Source organism: Thunnus albacares, chromosome 10, assembly GCF_914725855.1.
Source record: "Thunnus albacares chromosome 10, fThuAlb1.1, whole genome shotgun sequence".
In the NCBI taxonomy this organism is placed as follows: domain Eukaryota; kingdom Metazoa; phylum Chordata; class Actinopteri; order Scombriformes; family Scombridae; genus Thunnus; species Thunnus albacares.
Genome location: NC_058115.1, coordinates 34,695,222 through 34,719,519, shown reverse-complemented (window position 1 = coordinate 34,719,519; position 24,298 = coordinate 34,695,222). Strand labels below are relative to the sequence as shown.

Genomic DNA, 24,298 nt, shown 5'->3' with positions numbered 1-24,298 from the left:
ACCACCCAAACCTCACCCACACACAGTGAAAGACTCACAAAACAACACGATTCACAGTGACTTTACATACACAAGAAAATACACATAAAAAGATAGAAAAACTCAGTCACTCACAACGCTCACTCCCAGCATGCACTCAGAGAGAGAGAGAGAGAGAGAGAGAGAGAGAGAGAGAGAGAGAGAGAGAGAGAGAGAGAGAGAGAGAGAGAGAGAGAGAGAGAGAGAGAGAGAGAGCATGTGGCGTCTCTGGTGGTACAAACACAAACTGCAGGATGTCAGTTTCACCAACAGATCAAAAGCTGTTTTTTTAAGTTTTTACATCATTAAATATCAACAGTTATAGATAATTTAGTGCTGATGTTTTTAAATGTTCCATCATGTGAGTTCTGAGTAGTTTGCTGTTATTTCCTTATTTTAAAACATTTTAACTCGTTTACAGTTTATGAAAATTACTTTTTCTGTGAAAGTGAGCAAACGTCAATTTTCTCCAGAAAGTGTCTGAACCTTCAAACAGCACGAAGAAGAAATGAGGACAGAAGAAGAAAATGTGTGAAAGTCAGGTTGGTCCTCACTAAACTTAAAACTCATCTTTGTGCCTTAACCTTCAATTAGTTGCCTTTAATTGAGTCCTTCATGAGCTTGTACTGTGCGGCAGGTCGGTTTCTGTCTCAGTGAATTTACTAAGTGTCATCCTGCTGATCAGATTATTGATTATTGTAACTGTCCTGATAAACATTGCATCTCTTCTGTTTGTTCCACAAACACATGAGCGTCCAAGCTGTGAGCTCCTCTCTCTTCTCTCCTCCTGTCCTCTCACCACGTCTCTAAACCATCTCTTGCTGGACCAGAACCCATCCTGGACCTGCTCTGCTTCCCTGCTGTCGCTGCCATTTCTTGAGGTTTTGGATCTGGTTCTCCATCCTGCAGGAGTTCAGCCTCACCGCGTGTCTCTCTCTCTGAATGATGTTTTTATCCTTCTTTCTCCTGTGTGAATAATGTCTTTTCTTGTCTCTTCTCTCGTGTATGTGATGGTGTGATGTGAGTCTCCTCTGTGCGCATGTGTAGTCTGTCCTCCTGCCACGTCTCCATGGTGATGTTCAGGTCCTATTCTGCTCTGGTGGCACCTGGAAGCTGCTCTTCATCCTCTTCGTATATCACATTCTTCATATATATTATAAATCCAATATAATTTTGTTATCCTGTTCCATTCTGTATTCTGTAATTTGTATTTCTGGTTCTGTTCTGTTCACACAACATCTAATGTATGTCTGTCCGTCCTGTTGCTCTTCCTGAAGTTTCTTCCTGTTTTCCCATTAAATGTTTTTAGGGAGTTTTTCCTTATTCGAGGGTCTAAGGACAGGATGTTGTGTTGCTGTACAGACTGTAAAGCCTCCTGAGGCTAATTTGTGATATTGGGTGATATAAATAAAACTGATTTGACTCACAAAGAGACAAACAAGAGAAAAGCAGATTATGGAAGCAAAATATATTTTAATATCATCCTTCATGTACATGAAAGTTTCCAGAACAATCAGGAGAGAAACAGCTTTATAGAGTAATGTACAACATATAAATACTGAATATACACACACCATCATCAAACCAGTCTGTCCACTGTTAGATTCACACTGGGACCAGTTAGACTGTGTTATGGGAGGACTGGTGGACACACCTTCTACTTTTCCTCCACATGTCAGAGAGAAACACTCAACTGTTTCATGATTCACTACATTTTATTTCTCAGAGCTTCAGTATGTTGTTGAATGCAGGACTTTTACTTGTAAAGGAGTATTTGATGGTAGTTTTACTACTTTTACTAAAGTAAAGGATGTGTTTTATTTCTTCCACCTCTGAACATATAAACTGTGTGAAACTGAAGTGTTGGAGGAACAGAGACATGAGCGTCTGCTGCCACCTGCTGTTCACTCACAGCATCACATCCTGTCAGAGGAGGAGCTGTTTGCTTCACTCACACTTTAAAACATGAAAACAGGAACATTTAGGCTTTAAAAAGAAATGAAGATGTTTGAAATAATCAGATCCAGTGGTGTCACTGAGCCTCAGCAGCTCTCTGTGGATCAATAAACTCCACCAGTGTTCAAATACAGAGACAGTGTTGCTGTGAAGAGAATCACTTATTAAACATATTTATATTTACAACACAATGACAACAAAGTCTTTTAATTCACCATCAGAAATGAAACTGTCTCTTTACAGCGTGTCACCATTAAAACCATTAAAACCAGTTTGTTCTTCCACTCTCACATCAGCAGTTTGACTGAACCACATCATCTATCTTATGTGATGCACATTTACAAAGTTTACACAGTATATCAGATATGTTGTAAAGTTCCTTTGATGTATTTTTAGACTTTGATTATGTATCTCACAGTGTGTCTGTAGAACATGAATCCAATCGATCAATCTGATCAATAAACACCATCAGAACTCATCATTTTTGAGTCACTCTGACAAAAACCCAAAAAAGTTTTACAGTCGATGTAAAAAATCAAAACGGACTTTAACTGAGGTCAGTTGTGTCGTCACAGACTGTCTGAACTTTAAAGATCCTCCGAACATGTTTTAAGAATATAAAAATACTCTGCTTGGAATAATAATGTGTGTCTGATGTCGGTTTTCCATGAAAAAAGATTAATTTATTAGTTAAAAGTTCTTCAAATGACATCTCATCCTTCATTAAACATCCAGAATGTGTAAATATTTAAATATGTTTAGTTTGCAGAGTTGAACTGCTTCACTGTAAAATCCATTCTCAGTGTTTGTGCTCTGGAGGCTTCAAGTTTCCACATCACACTTGTGTAAGTCGCATACTGGACCACGACTGGCTCCAAACTGGTTGTGACGTCATCAATCCTGCAGGTGTTAAACTGAGATTTAAGGTGAGCTCAGAGAAACAGAGAAGAAGAACAACATGACAGTCAAGAAGAAGAACAACATGTTTGAGTGGAGGAGACTTTAATGAACTCAAGTGTTTGATGTTCTGTTGAATCAAATCACGTCATCAGAAGAGAAACATGTTTCACATTAAAGAATAACTTATCAACCCCTGAAACTCTGGTCTTTGCTGCCCTCTGGTGGTTGAACGTCTCACCTTGCTGCAGTGATGCACAGCTGTACTGCAGCTGTTATATTCCACTAAATCAGCCTCGTCTCATCAGAGACGAATAACTGACGAACATCAGAAACACAAATGTGATTTCAGTTTATTACAACCAGTAGAAACTTTGTTTTATTCCAGGTGATAAATCTCTTGTAACATCTGTTCATACGAGTGAAAACGTTTCATGTTTAATTTTCTAAAAGACTTTTATGTTATTTCATGATTTTATGATCTCTACTATAAATATTTCATTATTGTAACTGCAGGTTTTTTACTTTATACTGATAAAACAGAAGAGCAGAACTTTCCACCTCAGCGTGTTTCCAGTAGAAAGCCTTTTGATGACGTCACTGATGATGTCACCGCGTGGGTTGGGGTTGAAGACTATAAGTTTGAGAAGTAAAAGGATCTGAGGTGTGGAGTTCTTCATCTCTGCTGAGGCAGCAGCTGCAGGATACATCAGCTGCTGCTTTATGGAAGCAAATTATTACCATAATCATTTTAATTATATCATCAACTGAATAATAAATGTTGAAATTTAAATACCACTGAAGTTACTGCACCGAAATATTTGAAAACAATCTTTCTGAATTTATATAGTTTGAATTTCACTCAATCGTCACTTTCAAAAACTTTATTTTGAGTGTTTTTTATTTTCTTAAATTCAGATTTTTTTTGCTCCTCAGACCTTAAAATAGATTTATTATATGACCTTCATGTACAGCAGACGTTTGCTTTCCTGACCTGATCATGTGATTGATGTTTTTTAACGTGACTTGATTTGAATTTTTAGATCTGAATTGATTTAAAATAAATATATACTGAAAATAAAGTTTGAAAGTGACTATTGAGAATTTGACAAAGTGAAACATGATGATTTATGTTTAATGTTTTCAAAGTCAAATATTTAGTGGTATTTAAATGTCAATATTTAGTATTCAGTTGCTGATATAATTCAAATGATTATGGCGATGATTTGCTTCCATGCTACTAGTATAACACATCACAGTCTGTACAGGTGCATCGTGGGTAATGTAGGAACCAGGTTTAATGAGGAAGAAGAGTGTTTGGAATCAAAAAAGACGATATCTCAGGTTCTAAAAGTTTTATAAGTGCAACACTGATCTGTGCATGTGTTCTGTGTTGAGAATTGAACTGTTCTCACCTCATTCACATCACAACACATTTACATTGTGGGTTAAAACTCCAAGTAAAGTCTGCAGAGAAGCAGATTTACAGGAAGCCTCACAGGAAACACTGCAGAGTCTGAAACTAAATACTGACTGTATACAGTAAGTTCTATATTCTAATCATGATAACATTCTGTTCTTGCAATTAGTATATTAGAAATAAACATACTTTACCATTTTATGATACAATATGTGCATCATCTGGTTGATGAGACTGAAAACTGTTCAGAAGTTTTTTGGCGTTAAAAGAATAAAAAGATATTTTACATGTTGGCACAAAGAATCAGTTTTCAGCAGTTTCAGTCTCTGTTGAATCCACAATCCGTCCGTCTGTTCCTCCAATCAGCTTCAACAGCGATGTCTCTCTGTCAAACATGTCAAAGTCCTCAGGTGTGACCTCTCAGCCAATCACAGCGTCCGCTCAGTGCTGCACCGTCCTCTCTTCACTGAAACTTTCCATCTCTCAGTTTTCTTTTATTTACTTTCTACTGTCCAACATTATCCATCAGCTCCGACACCGTTCAGCTCTCCCGCCCTGCTGCAGCTCATGGACAGAGCAAGGCACCGGCAGGGTTGACGGTTTCATTCATTTCATGTTTTTATCAAATGTTTCTGACAACCAGAAAACTCCTGAATCCTCATTTCTATCCTTCAAAAACCTGCAGAGTCTCATACAGCAGGAGTCAGGAGGAAAACTGTTCCCTAAAATGATTCATTCAGCGGCTCAATCTCAAGATTTATTCACTAAATTTAGACGTTTGACCTCCTGAATACGACTTTGTCCTTTGAGGATAAACTTCAGAGTTTTCAGGCAAACAGTGTGAAGTTGTAATTCCTTCATTTAGTCGTTTTCAGGCTGATTATTTGACCCCAAAACAGACCAAACACAACAACTAAAATATTAAACAGGAAACACAGCAGCAGCTTTTGCTCCAGTTTGTTTAAGAAAAGACTAATTATTTATATTTCATAGTTTGTTCTGATTAAACATACTGTATCTCTGTTTTTCAGTCTATATATCTACATTTGAGGTATCAATATTTACATTGGAGTCTATATGATAAATTAATCTGAAATTTAGTACATTTAAATGTGATTTAAAGGTAGTGTTACTGCATTAATCACTCAGCTGAGATCACGTCCGTATCCAGTTTTTATGGACATTTTTATCCAGTTAAACAAAAGTCAAAAAGTCAGATTTTGATGAATTCAGTGTTGATGAAATGACTGTTTGGTTTTTTGCAGGACGCTGCAGATGACGTCAGGTTTCTGCAACTTTTCATGGAGACAAAAAAAAAGAGGAGAGGAGGCGACTTCAGTTTCATATATTTTTAGCAATGTAATAAAAAACATTTATTTAGGAATATTCTCCATGTAAGTATAATATAACTGGATAGAAATAGAATCGGGAATCTGCAGGACGGCGTGTTAAGACGCAGTAATGATGCAGGTTTTTGCCTTCAGGTCTGAATTGTTCCAGTTTTAATTGTGCTTTAGTGGCGCGTTCATTATTAATAAATATATCAGCAAAAATCAGACGACCACAAACTGACACAGAGTCATTGTGGGACTCCACTAGAGCAGCTTTGCATGATTCACAGTTAAAAACTCCTTATTTATCTTCTACTGGCCCTTTATGCAGCCCCTCAGTTCAGCCTCTGTCTCTAACAGGCAGCTCCTGTCTCTTTAAGCCCCGCCTCCCGATGAGCCCGCTCTGTTCTGATTGGTCAACTTTACGTATCAGAGTTGTGTAAAGTAACTGCTGATGCAAACCCAACATTTCCTGCTTTACAGCTTCATATAAAAGCTTTTAAATGACTAAATAACAGGAGGCTTTTATTGTGAAGACTTTACAGGAAATGAAACGCGTTCTTCACTTCACTAGCGGAGCTTCGTTAGCGGCGCTGAACACCGGTCAAAACAACAACACGTGGAGATATTTGGAGCTGTTAGTCGAGCGGATCAGTCAGAAATAAAACAGGGAGGAAGAGTAGAAGCAGAAACAGCCACAGTGATGATGATGTTTGATGAAGAGCTGCAGACGACCAGCACACCTCCAACAGGTAAACTACTTATTTAACTTTGCTGCTGTGTGATGGAGTCATGGCTCAGCGTGGAGCAGACGACCATATAAAGAAATCCTGTTGGAAAGCGTTGAGAGCAGAGCTGCTGCTTCCTGCTCACAGCGATTACTGCTACATACGTTTACCTCGTTCTTTAACACGTCGGCCATGTTTTAAATCAACATCCGTCACTGTGACTTTATATATATGACTGAAAATAAGGAAAAGCATCATGTCGCCTTTAAGGAAAACATTTCTCAAACTGTCCCCCTGACTCCGCCAGACTCTGTACAAACTGTGATAGATTTTGCTCTGCAGTGATAAAAAACATGTCTCTCAGACATCATATGGCCTCTCTTCCTCCTCCTCCTCTTCCTCCTCTTCTTCAGTCTTCTTGGTGAAAGCAGACGACAGCTCCTGCAGCAGCAGCTCCTGCGACGGCGTGCAGACTCCCTGCAGCTGCTGCCTCCTGCCGGCTGCAGGCTGCTGCGGAGCGTCTGAGTCCGGTTCTCCGTCACCTCCGACACCACCGCTCAGCTCCGGAGCGTCCACAGAGCCGCAGACGCTCCGGACCGGGTCGGGGACAGCGAAGTGGTCCTGACGGGCCGTTTCCACCGGAACCAGTCTGAGCGGGAGGCGGTCCAGGACTTCCTGAGTCTCTGCTGCGCTGCCGGACAGGAAGCTGGTCTCCAGAGATTTGAGGACCTGCAGACCGAAGTCGCCGACCTCCTCGTAGAGCGGCTCAGGAAGGTCTGGAGACTCTGAACGCTCCTCGAACGAGTCCTGCTGCACCTTCATGGGCTGAACAGACAGAGAGAGAAAGTTAGCATTCAGTTAGGCTGCTTTACATCTGGCTTTAACATCTCAGGTGATCCGATCACAAGTGGACAGCTCTAAGTACAGGTGTGAACGCACCCAAGACACATTGAGATCCGATCAGTCAGACCACATTCGGAGGTGGTCTGGGCCGCCTTCATTTAGCAGTAAACGCAATGCATCCTGGGCCTCATTGAAGGACGCCTACTCAACTGACATCCTCTATGGCCCTGTTTACACCTGCGCCCTGAGTGACCACTTGTGATCGGATCTCACTTCCCCGCTCTATATGCAAATAAACACCGACATCGTTTACGTTTTCAAAGACCAATTTGTTCGTTATTAACCGGCGGGAGGACCAGACCGAGTCCGCCCCGTCCAAAGCTGTGTTCAACTTCAGTTGACCCTCCACTTCAATTGTTGTAACTCTTGTTAAAAAAACAAGAGTTACAACAATTTAAATAGTATTTCATATATACTGTATATAGTATATCTATATAGAAATATATAGAATTTAGTTAGATGACACTTGTTATGGAAAGCATCATCATAATTTGTTATTTGCTAGATTGATATAAATGTATATAAATGCAGGAAATAGCTTTCATATACGTTCAACTAGTGAAAGCAAACATACGCTGTTCTGTTCCCTACAGACCAGAAAACAGATGACATGTTTAAATCATCCTAAAGCTTCATCACTGTCTCTACAGCTCCACAATATTCCTACTGTGTAAAGTTAATCAATATATGATTGATTGTTTTCACCGTCTGCTCAGAGTGTTTTTCAGAGTTTGAGCTTCATGTTACCTTGTTGGAGCTTTCAGCTTCCTGCGGATGCCGATGTAGATCTTCATGGACTTCAGAGCCCACTCCTTCTCTGGTTTGATGCTCTGCACAACAACACAGAATATCAATAACTTCCACCATCAGAAATACTACACAATGCTGTTTTGTTTTGTTTGTATTGTTTAGTTTTGTGTATTATCGGGCTGCTCTGGCTGTTGGAGAACCTCTCTGATGTGAAATCAGTAAAACTGCACTTCTTGTTTTCACTGAACAGTCTAACAGGCGGTGAGCAGGTAGAAGTATTGATCTGCTAACAGCTGCTTCATGTCTGCATCCATTTATATCTGACTGTGGGAGTGAAAATGAGGCTTGTGCACCTGATCTCAGTTTCACAATGACTGAGATTCATAAAACACAAACAAAGGAAATCTGAATCTGTCCGGTCTGAGTTTTACTCACATCGAAGACGTACAGGTAGTTGTCTATCAGATCCTCCACGATCTTCACCTCGTGTTCTCCTTTCCCGTCAGTCTGGAACAGACTGGGAGCGAACAGCAGCGACAGGTTCTTAGTGCACATCTGGTTCAGACTGGCACACTTCTGCACCCTGAGAGAGAGGACGTCACATCACTGAAGTACAACAAGTATATGGGATTAAATTTGTGTCATAATAATTGAACACAATCTCCCAAGAATCAAACCATAAAAAAAAATCAATTGAAAGTGAAAAATAATCTTAAAGCAAAAAAAATTGCTCAAATGCATGATAATAGTAACTTATATTGATCTCAAACTGAACAATATTCATGTCAAGTGTTATTAATCTGCTGAAATGCGTGAAATAGCAGGAGAAGAAGAAAACAGCCTGTTTCAACTAATGACGAATGATGAAGAAACCAAAGTGACGAGAGAAAGCACAGCAAGGAACGACACTGTTGAGCTGCAAGAAGACAGAGGACAGAATGAGGCGAAACATATGAAAGAGCTGCTAAATAACAAGGAGCAAAAGATCAGACCCACATCACTGCTGTCCTCAGTCTGACAGGAACACCAGGACTCTCCAGGACTCTCCAGGACTCTCCAGGACTCATAATAATACATTATTTTGGTGTATATATTCAGGGCTGTAGCCAGGATTTTAGAAATACCCAGAATACAACAACATAAATAATATGTATCAATATTTAGATTTTATTCATGTAATTATACAATTATATACTATATTTTATACATTTTATTAAACATGAAGGACTAAATGTTTCTAAATGTCCTCCACACTGCCAGGAATTAATCATGGTGGAGAAATACAAAATCCATTTATAAGATATTTAAATAGTAAATTAATAGAATTAAATAGAAACATAGTAGATAGTAAAAAGTATTTGCAGATAGACTTTATTAACATCTTGAATCATAAAGCTGATGATGAGGATTTGTGTTTATCTATAGAAAAAATAGAGGAAATACAAAAGTGACTTGCAATTATACAAAATAATACAAAATAACAATAACGGCTATGATGATAATAATAATACCAAAGTGGAATCAATTTATAGTGAATATTTAAATGAATATTTACACAGAAACTGAAACCAAAAACATAAAACCTCCTTTCAATACAAACTATTTTCAACAAATCCGGATGAATTAACCAAAAGAATAAACAGTGACACCTGCTGGCTTTAATCACACATGACAGCTGAGTGCTGATGATGCACAACTTATTTAGAAACAGTCAATGAACAACAGCTGTCAGACTGAATGTGAGCTAAACACATTAAACTGACACTTTAAACAGTCCTGAAACTGTCAAATACCTTCAATCTACTATATGAAATTAGATATGAATTAACATGCACACACACAAAAATAAATGGAGAAAACTAACATCAGCTACTGATCATCATGAACTTTATTCTCTACACAGGAACTAAATAAACACTCCAGATAAAAACTAAATACTTCCTGTATGTCAGAAACACACAACAGCTCCTGGACTTCTCATCTCTAATGCTGTGTTCACATCATATGGGATGGATGGTAGAGGCGGGAAAGATTCCCATGTTTACAACTCGCCAGCGTTCATGTCACACAACAAATCAAGACGGCTGCATGATTACAAAGTTGGTGGAATGAGGCTCAAAAATACTGTTATTGACAATAATCCACCATATCCAGTAAATATCAGAGCTTTCAGCTTTTCCACTTCATAATTACCACTTGAATGTTGACCTGAATTCTATTTACAAGTCAGAATCTCATAATTAGCATCATTCCAATATGATATGAACGCAGCATAAAAGCAGCCACACTCCAGCTGCTGAGCCTCAGCCTTCACCATTAGAGGTGTTCATTTAACCAGCCAATAGGAGGCCTGTTGTTCTGACCATCATTTGTCATGTGATCTCTAAATAAGTGAAGGAATCAGGTAACACAGTTACTATGAAACTACTAGAAGAACTACAACTAAACATTGTGAAGATCCCATTCCCATTATCCCATTACAGTTCAAGCCTTTCTAATACACTAACAACAGAAAACAACAACAACTGGACTCAGTTTATCATTTGATTCATTTTACAAACAAACTGTCAATCATGTGGAAACCATGTTTACATTTACAAGCAGTGAGAGATCATGTTGGTACTAAATACCATCAGCTGTGTGTGATCCTGTACAGACTGAACTATCTGGTCAGCAGTGAGAAAGTTTCTCTAACAGGAGGAGACTCTTCCTCCTCCAGACCACACAGAGACACTGAGGAACGAGAAAAGAGCCCAAACCCAGCATACAGAGGCTGAGTGAATGTGGTGTTGAAGGTGTGGAGGTGGATCAGTGTGTCAGAGGAGACTCTGTAGAAGGACAGAGTGCCAGCAGGACAGTCCACATACACTGCTACTCTGCCAGAGACAGAGGAGGAGGAGGAGGAGGAGGAGGAGGAGGAGATGGATGTTTGTCTCTTATTGTGCCAGACATAGTAACCATCATCATCAGAGCAGTGCAGATTCCAGGACTGATCATTCCATCCAAACAAACAGTCTTTACTGTTTCCTTTCCTTCTGATTCCTCTGTAAGTCACTGATATAGTAACTGTTCCTCTCCACTCGACCTCCCAGTAACAGCGACCAGTCAGATCATTTCTACACAGCAGCTGAACCCAGTAATCAAATCTGTCTGGATGATCAGGATATGACTGAACCTCCTCCACATGTGTCACCTTCCTGTTGTTGTCAGACAGTTTGAGTTTTCTGTATGCTGTGTTTGGATCCAGTGTGAGTTGACAGAAATCTGATGGAGAGAACGAGACACAATACAGCTGCAGTTATTGATCTATCATCTGTTTGATGATGACATCATCTTCATCCTCAGTAGGATGTGAATGAGTGATGTCACAGTTTGAAGTTTGCTTTGTTTTGATGAATGAAATGAAAAACACACTTACACTTCCTCAGACCTGGTGTCAACCATCGGACTCCAGCAGGCTGCAGCCTGAAAGGAGGAGGGGGGTCAGAGCAGCACGTTCTCTTTCAGCATGCAAACATGGACATGATATTACTGCTGCTCCATTATGGCAAAAACCATAATCACCATTATTTAACACGATTACTCGTTGACTTTGGAAACATTGTGCATCTATTTAAAAAAAACAACCATCCCAGCCTCCAATGACAGCAGAGCGTGCATTTGGAAGCAGCAGTTGTGATTTGAACATTCAATATGGACCCAGAGACTGAGCCCCCTGAGTCCAGCCACCCTTGGCCCTATTTGAAGGAAATGTTTAAATATATAAGCTCCAGGAATCAACTGTCTGCCTCAAAGAAAACAACTACTGGCTTTCAAAAATTCACCTTCAAATCTAAAGAAACACATTGAGGTGAGCAGAGCTCTTGCTATGCTAAGTTATTTTCTCGGGCTTATACATGTTAGCCAAGGTTATATTAGTTTAGTTCACTGACATCATGTTATGAATGCTCTAATCTAGTGAAGTACATGTTAATATACAGCAGTCGCCAGAAAAGACAACGGTGCTTTCATTATTTAGCTAACTTCCATGGGAAGGTAAGGTGGTAAGTTAGGTTAGCTTGTCACACATGCTAGCTGGACGTCATTTACAATGTAATATAGGGTCTAGCTTTTCTAGGTTGTGAAATTAGTATTAATGGACAAGTTTGCACTTGCACATTGCCTAGATAGTGCAGGTCAAATTAGTCTTGTCTTTGCAGATAATTGAACATTTTCAGTGGAGTCTGGTTAAACTTTCTCTGGTTTAACAGAAACGATCTGACCCTTTAACAGCAGCTCTGTCTCTATATGAATCCTTCATAATGTTGTCACACACTTATAACAACAATCTGAACCTGTCGGTGGTAAAAACAAACACTTTAGTGAACGTAATTTACCGCAGGCATAAGCTCTTTGTTTTACATTAGCCGTGTAGCGGTCACGATTATAAGGTTCATGTTTAATATGGATCGGTTCCAAGAGTGCTGGTGGGGGGGCTGTGAGTTTACAGACCAGCACTGTCCAGTCAGTTCATGTGAAACACTGCTGTGTATTTTCTTCTGAGCTCTTTAGCAGAGAAAGTTGTGGTCAGTCTGAGCCCACAACGTTAAACATCACTCCTCTCCTTCATTGGTTTTCCAGACAGACTGAAAGCCACACCGCCATCTACTGTCTGTATCGGAGTATATAACACCAGAATTTAACCAGATTTGAAGATATAACCGTCTTCTTTATTGGTTCTGCCTAATGATATTAGAAAATACAGATGTTACTACTAGTAATTCTTATACCTCTGCAGATGCCATTAGTAATACTTACCAGCAACAACTTCTGTTTATTGTAAAGGTTAGCGTACTTATGCTTACCCTCTGTGATACATTTCACGCTCTAATTGATAATTCTGTAGATTATATGTTACCTAACAGGGTAACGCAGCCCCATACTATGGTTTTTATTGAAATACAGGCCTGGACATTAAGAGACAACCCATTGTGTGAGTACTTTTACTTTTAATATTTCAAGTACATTTAAAAGTAATTACTTATTTACTTTTACTTAAGTAGGATTATTATTATTATTATCATCATCATTTCCACACAGACACACATACACACACACTCTAAACACACACACACATACACACACACACACACACACTCTAAACACACACATACACACACATACACACACATATATTCACACACACACACACACACACACACACACACACACACACACACATATACACACACTCTAAACACACACACACACACACACACACACACACACACGTACACACATACACACGTACACACATATACATATACACACACACATATACATACACACACACAGACACATATTTATGTGTGTATATATATATATTTTTTAATATCAAAACCATTATTATGATTATTATTATTATCACTATTGCTGATATCCATCAGTTTAGTTCAGTTTTCTTTCTTTTGTGTATTTATTTATGTAATTTGCATTACAAAACATTGTTGACATTGTTATTGTTTTACTGTTTGGATGTTAAAACCTGTACCTGCCCCTGTCTGTACTACTTTGTACAATGTGCTTTGGCAACACTGTACTTTAATATGCTCATGCCAATAAAGCCTCACTGAACTGAAATGAACTGAGTGAAAGAGAAATTACACAAGTGACGTCACCACTGTCACAAAACTAAATTACACAACACGTAGTTCCGACCAAGCAATCTCATTGGTCAACCTCCCGGCAAACTTCACCACGTTAAACCCGCGGTTAATTTTACCAGCAGTTTGAGTGATGACAGTATTCCGTGGCTGGTGGGCTCCGAGGCGCCTTAATTCCAGTTTCTCCTCCAAATAAAGAGTTTAGACCCTGTGCTCGAGTATGAAATCCACTTTATTTTTATTTTTAAGTTAGCTGGCGTTAGCTGAGAAAGTCTCCCCTTTTTCTGGTCGACTGTAAATTCCAAGCTCGCGCTGTAGCCGCACTGCAACGTCATTTGAAATATCTCACAGTTGATTGGCTATCTGTCTGACAGAGAGCTATCTGATTGGCTATCTGTCAGACAGCGAGCCAATCAACTGTGAAATATGAAATGACGTTTTAGTGGGGCTACAGGCTGTCTGCCCCACTGGTCATCAATTTCATGTGATCTACATTGAATACACTGTAACACTCTGAGCATGCGTATTCATATTTTCCCACATACAATACACATTACATTGAGAGAGAGAGGCTAGCCCCACATTCACGCCAGCCACTAGGTCCGCTGCGGACACGAAATCAGGAAAACGCAGTCTGAGGCAGCAAGGCAGGGAACAATTAAAAATGAACTAAAATCCTAACATATATTATATAATGCAATTTATGAATATGCTATAATCATAGATAATAAATTATAGCAGATAAAAATTTGAAAATTGATAACATCACTTGTTTGCGCAGTTCTTTCTGGCTGTGCCCCAATGACCAGTCGCCAGTGGTAACGTTGTATTGTATACAGCCACGCCAATAAAACCAATTTAATTGAATTGAGAGACAGAGACAGAGAGAAATAGATAGATAGATAGATAGATAGATAGATAGATAGATAGATAGACAGATAGAGAGAGAGAGAGAGAGTAGTTGGCAGCAGGTGCATTTAAAGGCTAAATGACTGAGCAGCAAGATGGATGGTGGAAAAAAGAGGAAGGGTGGAGCAGAGAGGGAGAAAAAAAGAAAAGCACTTGCAGGAGATGCTGTTAAATGCTGCCAGGTTAGTCAGTAAATAAACGTGCTAGCTAGCTAATGTAGCTAATGTTACCGATGTGTCATCGTCCCTTGTTAATGTTAAAACAGCAAACAAACTGGACAATCAGCAATAAAAGTGGTAGTTCCCTTTCTAATTTCCTCAAAAACATTGATGGCATAATTGGCATATCTAGTCAAGTTAATGTGGTCAATATTATTTGAATATTAATGCATTATGGTGAAAATTTCAGTCAGTGAGTTCATGCTTTGAGCTCATAATTTGAAATTACTAAGACAACACAACGTCTTCTGTCACTATTCAGGCTACTGTAATTTGTTTAAACTTAAAGATCTGTGTTACTCAATGTTTGTGTTGGTTAAAGGGCTATTTTAACCATTGATGGGTAACTGTTAGTGTCTATCAGTAAACTGAGGAGGGTATTGTGCTCTTGCTCTGTTCTTTGAATAGGTGGAGAGAGAGTTGTTAACTGTATTATATTGGTACATTAAAAGATATGCTGTGCTGTGCTCTTGCTTTTTTTTCTTTTTGAAGGTGGAGAGAGAAGCATTGGTGCCACAGTAGTACAGAAGCCCACTACTTCAGAGCAACCTGCAGGTACAAGACATTTTCTATTTTGTTAGTATATTGGTTGTTTATTTAGTTATTTATTATTTAATAAATATTGGTTAAAAATTAGTCCTTCTGTCGTATGATATGCACCTTTGGTTCTATTTGAGGTTCATAACAATACATTGTACTAACCAGTTGTTGGCTCATTAGTTTGTTATTCACATGCACTAAAATTCACCAGAATGCAGGAAATCAAGTCTTTGTAACTAATATTTTCCTAGTGGGGACCCTCAGACCCCCCACTTAAAAAGTGACTTGACTGGGGCTATATTTCACGCTTTATTTCCCAGCCTGAATGATTTTCCCAGTCCGGCCCTGCTGCATACCCTGTACTTACCCTGTTATTACATGTAACAAGGGGGGAACTATCAGTGCTTTAGATGACAGCCTGCACACCCTGTAATTACCCTGTAACTAAATGTAACAAGGGGGGAACAACCAACATAACTTACTCTGTAACTACAGAGGACAATATGAAAACAGCTTTACTTGCCTCAGAACATGGCAGAACAAACTAAATTAACTACACAGTTTGCAATCAGAAGAGTATATGAACCATACATATGCGTTCTGATTCATACATCATGTTTTATCTTTAGCCATATTTATATTAGCTGTAGTTATATATTTATTTCGTGGGATGAAAGGAGACCATGCACAGAGCTGAAGAAAGGATAAGCTTGCACCTTGAGGACTCCAAATGCTGGACGAAAACAACTGCCAGGGAGAAAACTTTCAACATTTTAATGACTTCAACATGTGTTTACACACAAGTGAGTGACATCTTTGGTGGGTGAATTCTGTCCGCCAATGGTAGGCGGAGCCAAGATGCCATAAACGAGCGTCAAGTGATGAAGTTTGCTGGTGAGGTGAATGACAGCTGAGACAGTCTTCAGAGGCCGACAGCATCCATGAAAATACACTGTCCCCTGGACCTTTGTTCTGAAGTAAACCCACAAATTCACCCTGTAGTTATTTTAAGTATCCCAAAATGAAAAAGGAGCAATGTGTTTTGGCTGTTTTATTGGTAATAAGGTCATTTTGAAATAAAATCACACCAGATTTATTAAGTGCTGAAGAAGTCATCACTCCATCTTCCCTGAATATCCAGATTTTTGTTCAGTTTTATGGTCATACTGTACCCTGTAATAACATAACAGGTACCTAGTAGTTAAATAATAACGAGTATTAATTCTCTCTAAATTCTTCCCAAATTTCCAGATTATTGCTCAGTACGTCGCACACACTCTGTAATAATAGAATAGGTACCCGGTAATTCAAGAACAACAAGAATGCAGCAGAGATCATATAATGTGCTGTAGGTAGTTTGCTTGTTCAAGTTACAGTGAGCTGTCTAGACTCACTAATTCATTTGGAATTGATCCTGTCTTTAATTGAGTGAATGTTCAGTCACCTGTTGATGTTGTGTGATTAGTGAATGAGTGTGCAGGAGGTGTGGCTGCTTGCTTATGAAAATTTCTTCAGTTGATTTTTAAGCTGAGTCGTATATTGAGTAATAAGCTTAAAGTAACTAGAATAACAAGTGTTGACATGTCAGCTTTGTAGATTATGTTTTGTATGTCCTGCATATAAATAAGAGTGTGTAAGTCATGTATTTGATACATGCATTAATAATTTCTGATGTGAACCTACACTTTTAGATCTGTGAATGTTTTTAGTGTTCATTCTCTCTAGTATTCAGCACTGATCTGTTCCTGCATCACATTATAAGCTTTGTGGGACTTTATATATTTCTGTATACTCAGAAAATACACAGGAAACACGTGTAAATCATGTGATTTGTTGTCTGTTTTTGATGAGAACATAAATCTCTTGTCACAATAGAACAATACTATAAATTTGAATTTCACTTTGTGGGTAAAATGACACATTCAGAACCACTCCATGGCTAAAATGAGCACTTCTTTGTTTAGAAACAATATGTATATGCTAAATGTCTTTAAAGAAGCATCCTTTTCACAACTCAGGGGTTTTTCTTTTTGAAAGCAAATTGTTTTATTGCCATATAAAATTGCCCCCCACCCCTCTGATTTCATTGGGTGGGGGGCAATGATATAGTATGATGCAGTTTGTTGTAAGATTCCATGTTGATTTTCCTCCTGTCCTCTGCATTTTTTGAGTCACCAGCCACCAGTGATAAATATATATTGGTAGCTACTGTACTGGTACATCGTTAGTACAAAAGATTACACAGCTATGGAGTAATTACACTGTACGTTGGGGGCTGTAATCTAAAGCATTTCCCTCTTTCTTTTCAGACTCAGCAGTTTGTAGTCTGGACAGATGCCAGGACTGTTTAAACTGATTCACACTAACAAACCTGTCCACCTGTCTGTCCATACCTGAGAGTGTCCAGTCTCCAGTGTGGATCCTCCAGTCCAGCAGACAGCAGCTTCTCTCCTGAAGCTCCTGGATGATTGTACCTCAAGTCAAGCTCTGTCAGATGGGAGGGGTTGGAGCTCAGAGCTGAGACCAGAGAAGCACAGCCTTCCTCTGTGATCAGACATCCTGACAGACTGCAGACACAAAATGACACACGTCACATGATCTGAGATCATGTGTTTATTACTGTCATCACCAATGTGTTTCTGTGATCTTTAGAGTTAAACTTAACACTTTCAGTCACTACTTTTCGATTCAAATGGCTAACCACTGTAACACTTTTATTGTGAAGTTGTTCCAGCTTCCTGTAACCTTAGTGAACATGATGTTAGGGACTGCTACCTTGTCACTGCATAAAAATAGGTCTAAATAAAAGAATAGTGAAAGAAGAAACAACCACAGTGAGCTGACTAGATGAAGAGCTGCAGGTGACAGATGCTCACAGTTGAATACAGGACAATCCCAACTAATATGGCATATAAGGACTGAATGTTGTGGAAAAACAGTAAGGAAATATTTCTGACTCTATTCGGTTTCAGGAATCATCCAGAGTTTTAAGTTTGTTTGAAACAAAACATGAATTAATTGGTGGTTAACCACAGCTAGGATGCACTGTTATATCACCATGGTGAGTAAAAATCACTATCATTCCAGCATAGATAATGTTCTGAAATTAAAAGAAACTATAACTATTAAAAGTCTGCTCACTGAATAACTGTCTCTATGTGTTTTACTTTAGGCCAGTTACACAGTTCTTCATTCAGTTTTTGGATCTTAAAACTCCTCTCTGGTATTTCAGGTTCCAACAGCAGAGACAGAACAAAACTAATAAAAATATATAAAAAGAAAGTTATTCACAAACTATAAACACATAACTGGTCTGAAAATAACTTGAATAGAGAAAAGCCCAGGTGTTTATCTCCTCATATACATTACAGTTTAAATGGTGATCAGTTGAACAGTTAAATCCTGACCTGAGAGTTTTCAGTGTACAGTGTGGACTCTCCAGTCCGGCAGACAGTAGCTTCACTCCTGAATCCTGAAAGTTGTTGTTACTCAACTCAAGCTCTCTCAGACTACAGGACTGGGAGCTGAGAACTGAGGACAGAGCTGCACAGCTTCTCTCTGAGAGGTTACAGTCAGTCAGTCTGAAGAGACAATAATAAACAAGAAGACAAATAACATTTGTGTTGAAATAGGTCTAAACTCTGATGATATGTAATCTCTTCAAAGAACTGGCTATGATCTTTGGTGATCTGTTTTAAACCAGCCAGAGATGTGACAGTTAATAATCAATTAATCAGGATAAAAAGTAATTCAGTAACATAAATCACATGGTATCAAAACATGACAAGCTTCTTCATGTTAATCAAAGATGTTTTGTTTGTGCTGGACAGTACATGAAGCTGAAGTAGAGAAACATATGTCAGATTTTCTACACAGTAATATTTAAAATCTTGATGAAGAGGAGATTCAGAAATACTGACATGAGAGACGTTGAATAAACTGTATGGTATTTATAGTTATCAGTTGAGACAAACATGATCTGACCTGAGAGTTTCCAGTGTACAGTGTGGACTCGCCAATCCAGCAGATAGTAGCTTCACTCCTGAATCCTGAAAGTTGTTGTTACTCACCTCAAGCTCTCTCAGACTACAGGACTGGGAGCTGAGAACTGAGGACAGAGCTGCACAGCTTCTCTCTGAGAGGTTACAGTCAGTCAGTCTGAAGAGACAACAATAAACAATTGGAAAAAATATTTAATGAAACATTTATATTTCTCTCCTCTTTGAATAGCTTTTCAATAAATGAATCAATAAATAACTGTCTGTGTACTTACAGAGCTTTGTTGGAGGCTTTCACCACTGGCATCAGCCTCAGAAGAGCATCCTCTGAAGCAGTGTATTTCCTCAGGTCAAACACATCCAGATCTTTTTCTGATGACAGTAAGATGAAGACCAGAGCTGACCACTGAGCAGGAGACAGTTTATCTGTGGAGAGACTTCCTGAACTCAGATACTGTTGGATCTCCTCCACTGGAGAACGATCATTCAGTTCATTCAGACAGTGGAACAGATTGATGCTTCTCTCTGCAGACAGATCCTCACTGATCTTCATCTTGATGTACTCGACTGTTTCCTGATTGGTCTGTGAGTTACTTCCTGTCTGTTTCAGCAGACCTTGGAGGATATTCTGATTGTTCTGCAATGAAAAACCCAGGAGGAAGCGGAGGAACAAGTCCAGGTGTCCATTTGGACTCTGCAAGGCCTCGTCCACAGCACTCTGGTAGAAGTGTGTCTCTGCAGATTTGTCTTTTCTTGTTTCAGACTTCTGGGATGTTGTTTGTGCTTCTGCCAGCAGATTGACTCCAGAGTTGATGAATGTCAGATGGACATGAAGAGCAGCCAGAAACTCCTGAACACTCAGATGGATGAAGCAGAACACCTTGTCCTGGTACAGCCCTCTCTCCTCTTTAAAGATCTGTGTGAACATTCCTGAGTACACTGAGGCTGCTTTGATATCAATGCCACAATCTGTCAGGTCTGATTCATAGAAGATCAGGTTGCCTTTCTGCAGCTGCTCAAAAGCCAGTTTTCCCAGAGACTCAATCATCTCCCTGCTCTTTGGACTCCACTGTGGATCTGTCTCACGTCCTCCATCGTACTTGACCTTCTTCAGTTTGGACTGAACCACCAGGAAGTGGATGTACATCTCAGTCAGGGTCTTGGGTAGCTCTCCTCCCCCTATGCTTTTCAACACATCCTCCAGAACTGTAGCAGTGATCCAGCAGAAGACTGGCATGTGGCACATGATGTGGAGGCTTCGTGATCTCTTGATGTAGGAGACAATGCTGCTGGCCCTCTCCTCATCTCTGAATTTCTTCCTGAAGTACTCCTCCTTCTGTGGGTCAGTGAACCCTCTGACCTCTGTCACCATGCCAACACACTCAGGAGGGATCTGATTGGCTGCTGCAGGCCGTGTGGTTATCCAGAGGCGAGCAGAGGGAAGCAGTTTCCCCCTGATGAGGTTTGTCAGCAGCACATCTACTGAGGTGGACACTGTGACATCAGTCAGGATCTCATTGTTGTGGAAGTCCAGAGGAAGTCGACACTCATCCAGACCATCAAAGATGAACACAACCTGGAACTCTTCAAACCTGCAGATTCCTGCTTCTTTGGTTTCAGTAAAGAAGTGATGTACAAGTTCCACCAAGCTGTACTTTTTCTCTTTCAGCACATTCAGCTCTCTGAAAGTGAATGGAAATGTGAAGTGTATGTCCTGGTTGGCTTTGTCTTCAGCCCAGTCCAGAGTGAATTTCTGTGTTAAGACTGTTTTCCCAATGCCAGCCACTCCCTTTGTCATCACTGTTCTGATTGGTTCATCTCTCCCAGGTAAGGCTTTAAAAATGTCTTCTTGTCTAATGGTTGTTTCTGGTCTGTCTGTTTTCCTGGATGTTGTTTCAATCTGTATGACCTCATGTTCATCATTGACATCTGCAGTCCCTCCCTCTGTGATGTAGAGCTCTGTGTAGATCTGATTCAGAAGGGTTGGGTTTCCTGCTTTAGCAATCCCCTCAAACACACACTGGAACTTCTTCTTCAGGTTAGACTTGAGTTTATGATTAAACATATCAGGAGATTCTGTATGAACAAACAGGAAACAGAATCAATGAATAAATTAGTATTAGTAAATATTTCAAAAGACTATAAAATATTTTCCTCCATCATTAATGTCTCATTTAGTCAGCATGTTAAATTTTTATATAAATCCTCTTACTGTTCTGCAGACGGTCAGCCAGCTCCTCCTGCTTCATTCTCCTCAGGAAGTGCAGTGTGATCTTCTGAAATGCCTCTCTGCTGCTCCTCCTCTGCTCTTCCTCCTCACTGTCCAACACCTCCTCACCCTCCCTCTGACTCTCTAAGCATTCTGGGTAATCTGAACTCAGAACCTTCTGCATCTTCTTCAGCTCGTTCTTCACAAAAATGACGATGTTCTCCTCCAGCAGCTGGAACAGAATACTATATGAATGACACAATCAAACTGAAATCATGAAGCAAATATCAGATCCATGTAGAACAGACTGCCAATCCACTGGTCTACAAAGTGCAGCATGGAGATGGTTGTGAACAGAATAGATGTAAAATTAGTTGTTGTACATGTACAGACCATAAATATGGAGTCCAGGTGTGTTTGATGCTGCTGGGCAGATTGACCACTGGGAACCTCTGAGCTCTCCTGGTCCACTCTGTGGAGGAATCATGAAGAATGAGCTCACATTATGTCTGTCCACACAGAGACAAACACAGGCTAAAGGTCCATCAAGTGATATTTGGATGTGAACAGAGAATCAGATGACTCCCTGTAGTGATAAAGCTTTACTAGTCCTGCTGATCCCACTGAGAATCAACAGCTCAGTCTGTTTGTAGCTTTCAGCTCAGTGTTTTGCTTCATCAGTCAGTTTGGTTTAGTCCCAACAGCTCTGAACAACAACCCTCCATACAGCTCTCCCTCCCTCACTGTACACCGCTGAAGTGCCCTGAAGCAAGGCAGCTACACCCTCCAGCTGCTCCAGTGGAAGTGTTCAGTGTCTGCTTGTATCAGACGGGTTGAACTGGGCAGCTCCCAGTATGAAAATGACATTCAAGTGTGTGTAAATGAGAAAGTAGGCAGGAGTCATGTCTGAGGTTTTTGAATGTCTTGTGTTTGAGCAGGTTGAGGAGTATTTAGTCAGACACAGTTTGTTGTATGAGCTTCAGTCTGGTTTTACAGCAGCAGACTCTACTGACACCTGTCTTATTCATTTGTTTGATTTTATTAGTCAAAACCTTGATGAAGGAAATTATGCTGACTTGTAGAAAGCTTTTGACACAGTGAATCGTTCTGTAATGTTGTCAAAGTTACAAAGTTACAGTGCATGGTGTTTGGACATACTGCTGTAAAATGGTTTATTTCTTACATGACAGGAAGAACTCAAGTCTGTGATGTTGAAGTGGTTCTATCAGAACCTCAGGATATTACATGTGTGGTGCTGCATGGTTCTATTTTAAGGCCTCTTATTTCTTATGTATATAAATGATACGACAGCTGCTGTGACATGCAAGCTGCTGCTGTATGCTGATGATTCTACATTACTGCTATCTGGGAATGATGTCAGTGAAATTCACAACTCTTAGTAATTTATCAGAAAGTGTGAGAGAGTGGCTCATAGATAACAAGCTTTCAATACATTTGGGTAAAACCCAGTCAATCCTGTTTGGAACAAAGACGTCAAGAACAAATACACTGAAAATCTTTTGTAATGGAACTGAAATTTTATTATATTATGTCTAATACTTAGGAATGATATTGGGCCAGTCACTGTCCCGTGAATCTGTTGTTGATAAAATATTATCTAAGAGTGGCAGCAAACTTAAGTTCCTGTTTTACAGACTAAGGCTCTTTTTAACTTTTCTGTTAAGAAACTTCTCATGTCCTCATTGGTACAGCGTCAGTTTGATTCTGCCTGTTCTGATTGGTTCAGTGGTTTGACATCTACATTTAGGAACAAACTGCAGGTGATGCAAAATAATATTATTCAGTATTTATTGAATGTATCCTCTTTAACTCATGTTGGTGATGAATTCAGAAGTGTAGGACTGCTGCCAGTACAGCTCAGAGTAGAACAACAGAAGCTGCATCATATGTTCAACATTATCAATGGGTTTGCTCCTCAATACTTCACAGATAACAATGGAACATACTCAGCATGGCTATAACACCAGGGCCAGTGTGTGTTCATATAAAGTCCCTCCAGTGAATAATGTAGCCAGAAGTTCCTTTTTTTAAGCTGCTGCCGTGTTGTGGAACAGCCTCCTGTTACACATCCAGCTGTTAAAAATGAGAGGAGCTTATAGAAGTCAGGTCAGGACTTATTTATGGAACATGGTCACAGGTTTATAATGAAATCTGCAATTCCATTTTTACGTCAGCCATCAAATCGTCTTTGTTGTACTTTGTATTTTGATGTGGGCGTTTATTTTATTTAATTTGTGGTGATTCAGTTTTATGTTGTATGTCTTGTGTTTTGTCTTTTAACATCTTGGGACCATGTTGGAAATAAATGTTTTCACTTTAACATGTTTTTTATGTCTGTAATGTATAAATAAATCATATTATGTCACTTCACATATGAACAACTGAGTGCAACACCATGAATGTCTTCCAGGAGAGACTGTCTGAACATGTGATCTGTTATCTCCATATTTAAATGATTATCACGTCTCCTCCCTCTCTATGACGGCCGGCTTTTCACTGATGTGGTCGGACAACACGTCACACAAACCAGTTCTTTTCTAGAATAACCCGACATTTACTGTCAGTTACAGCTTACATCTGATCAGCAGATGGACGTCCTCCTTTAAAATGAATTAAACGTTCCTTCGACTGGTCGCTCTTTAAGGACAGACAGCTGGGTTCAGGTCCAGGAGAGTCTGGTCTCTGCTGCTGGATCCTGAAACAACAACAGCTCTGATAAATATGCATGTTGGATAGAAATGAAAAGTCTGTTCAGTCT

General features: G+C 39.5%; 1 protein-coding gene across 1 annotated transcript in view; it reads right to left on the bottom strand.

Annotated features, from left to right (window-relative positions):
• The window catches only part of LOC122990128 (NLR family CARD domain-containing protein 3-like), a 96,502-nt gene that overhangs the window by 34,594 nt on the left and 37,610 nt on the right, over positions 1-24,298 (bottom strand). The gene's annotated exons all lie outside the window — the stretch shown is intronic.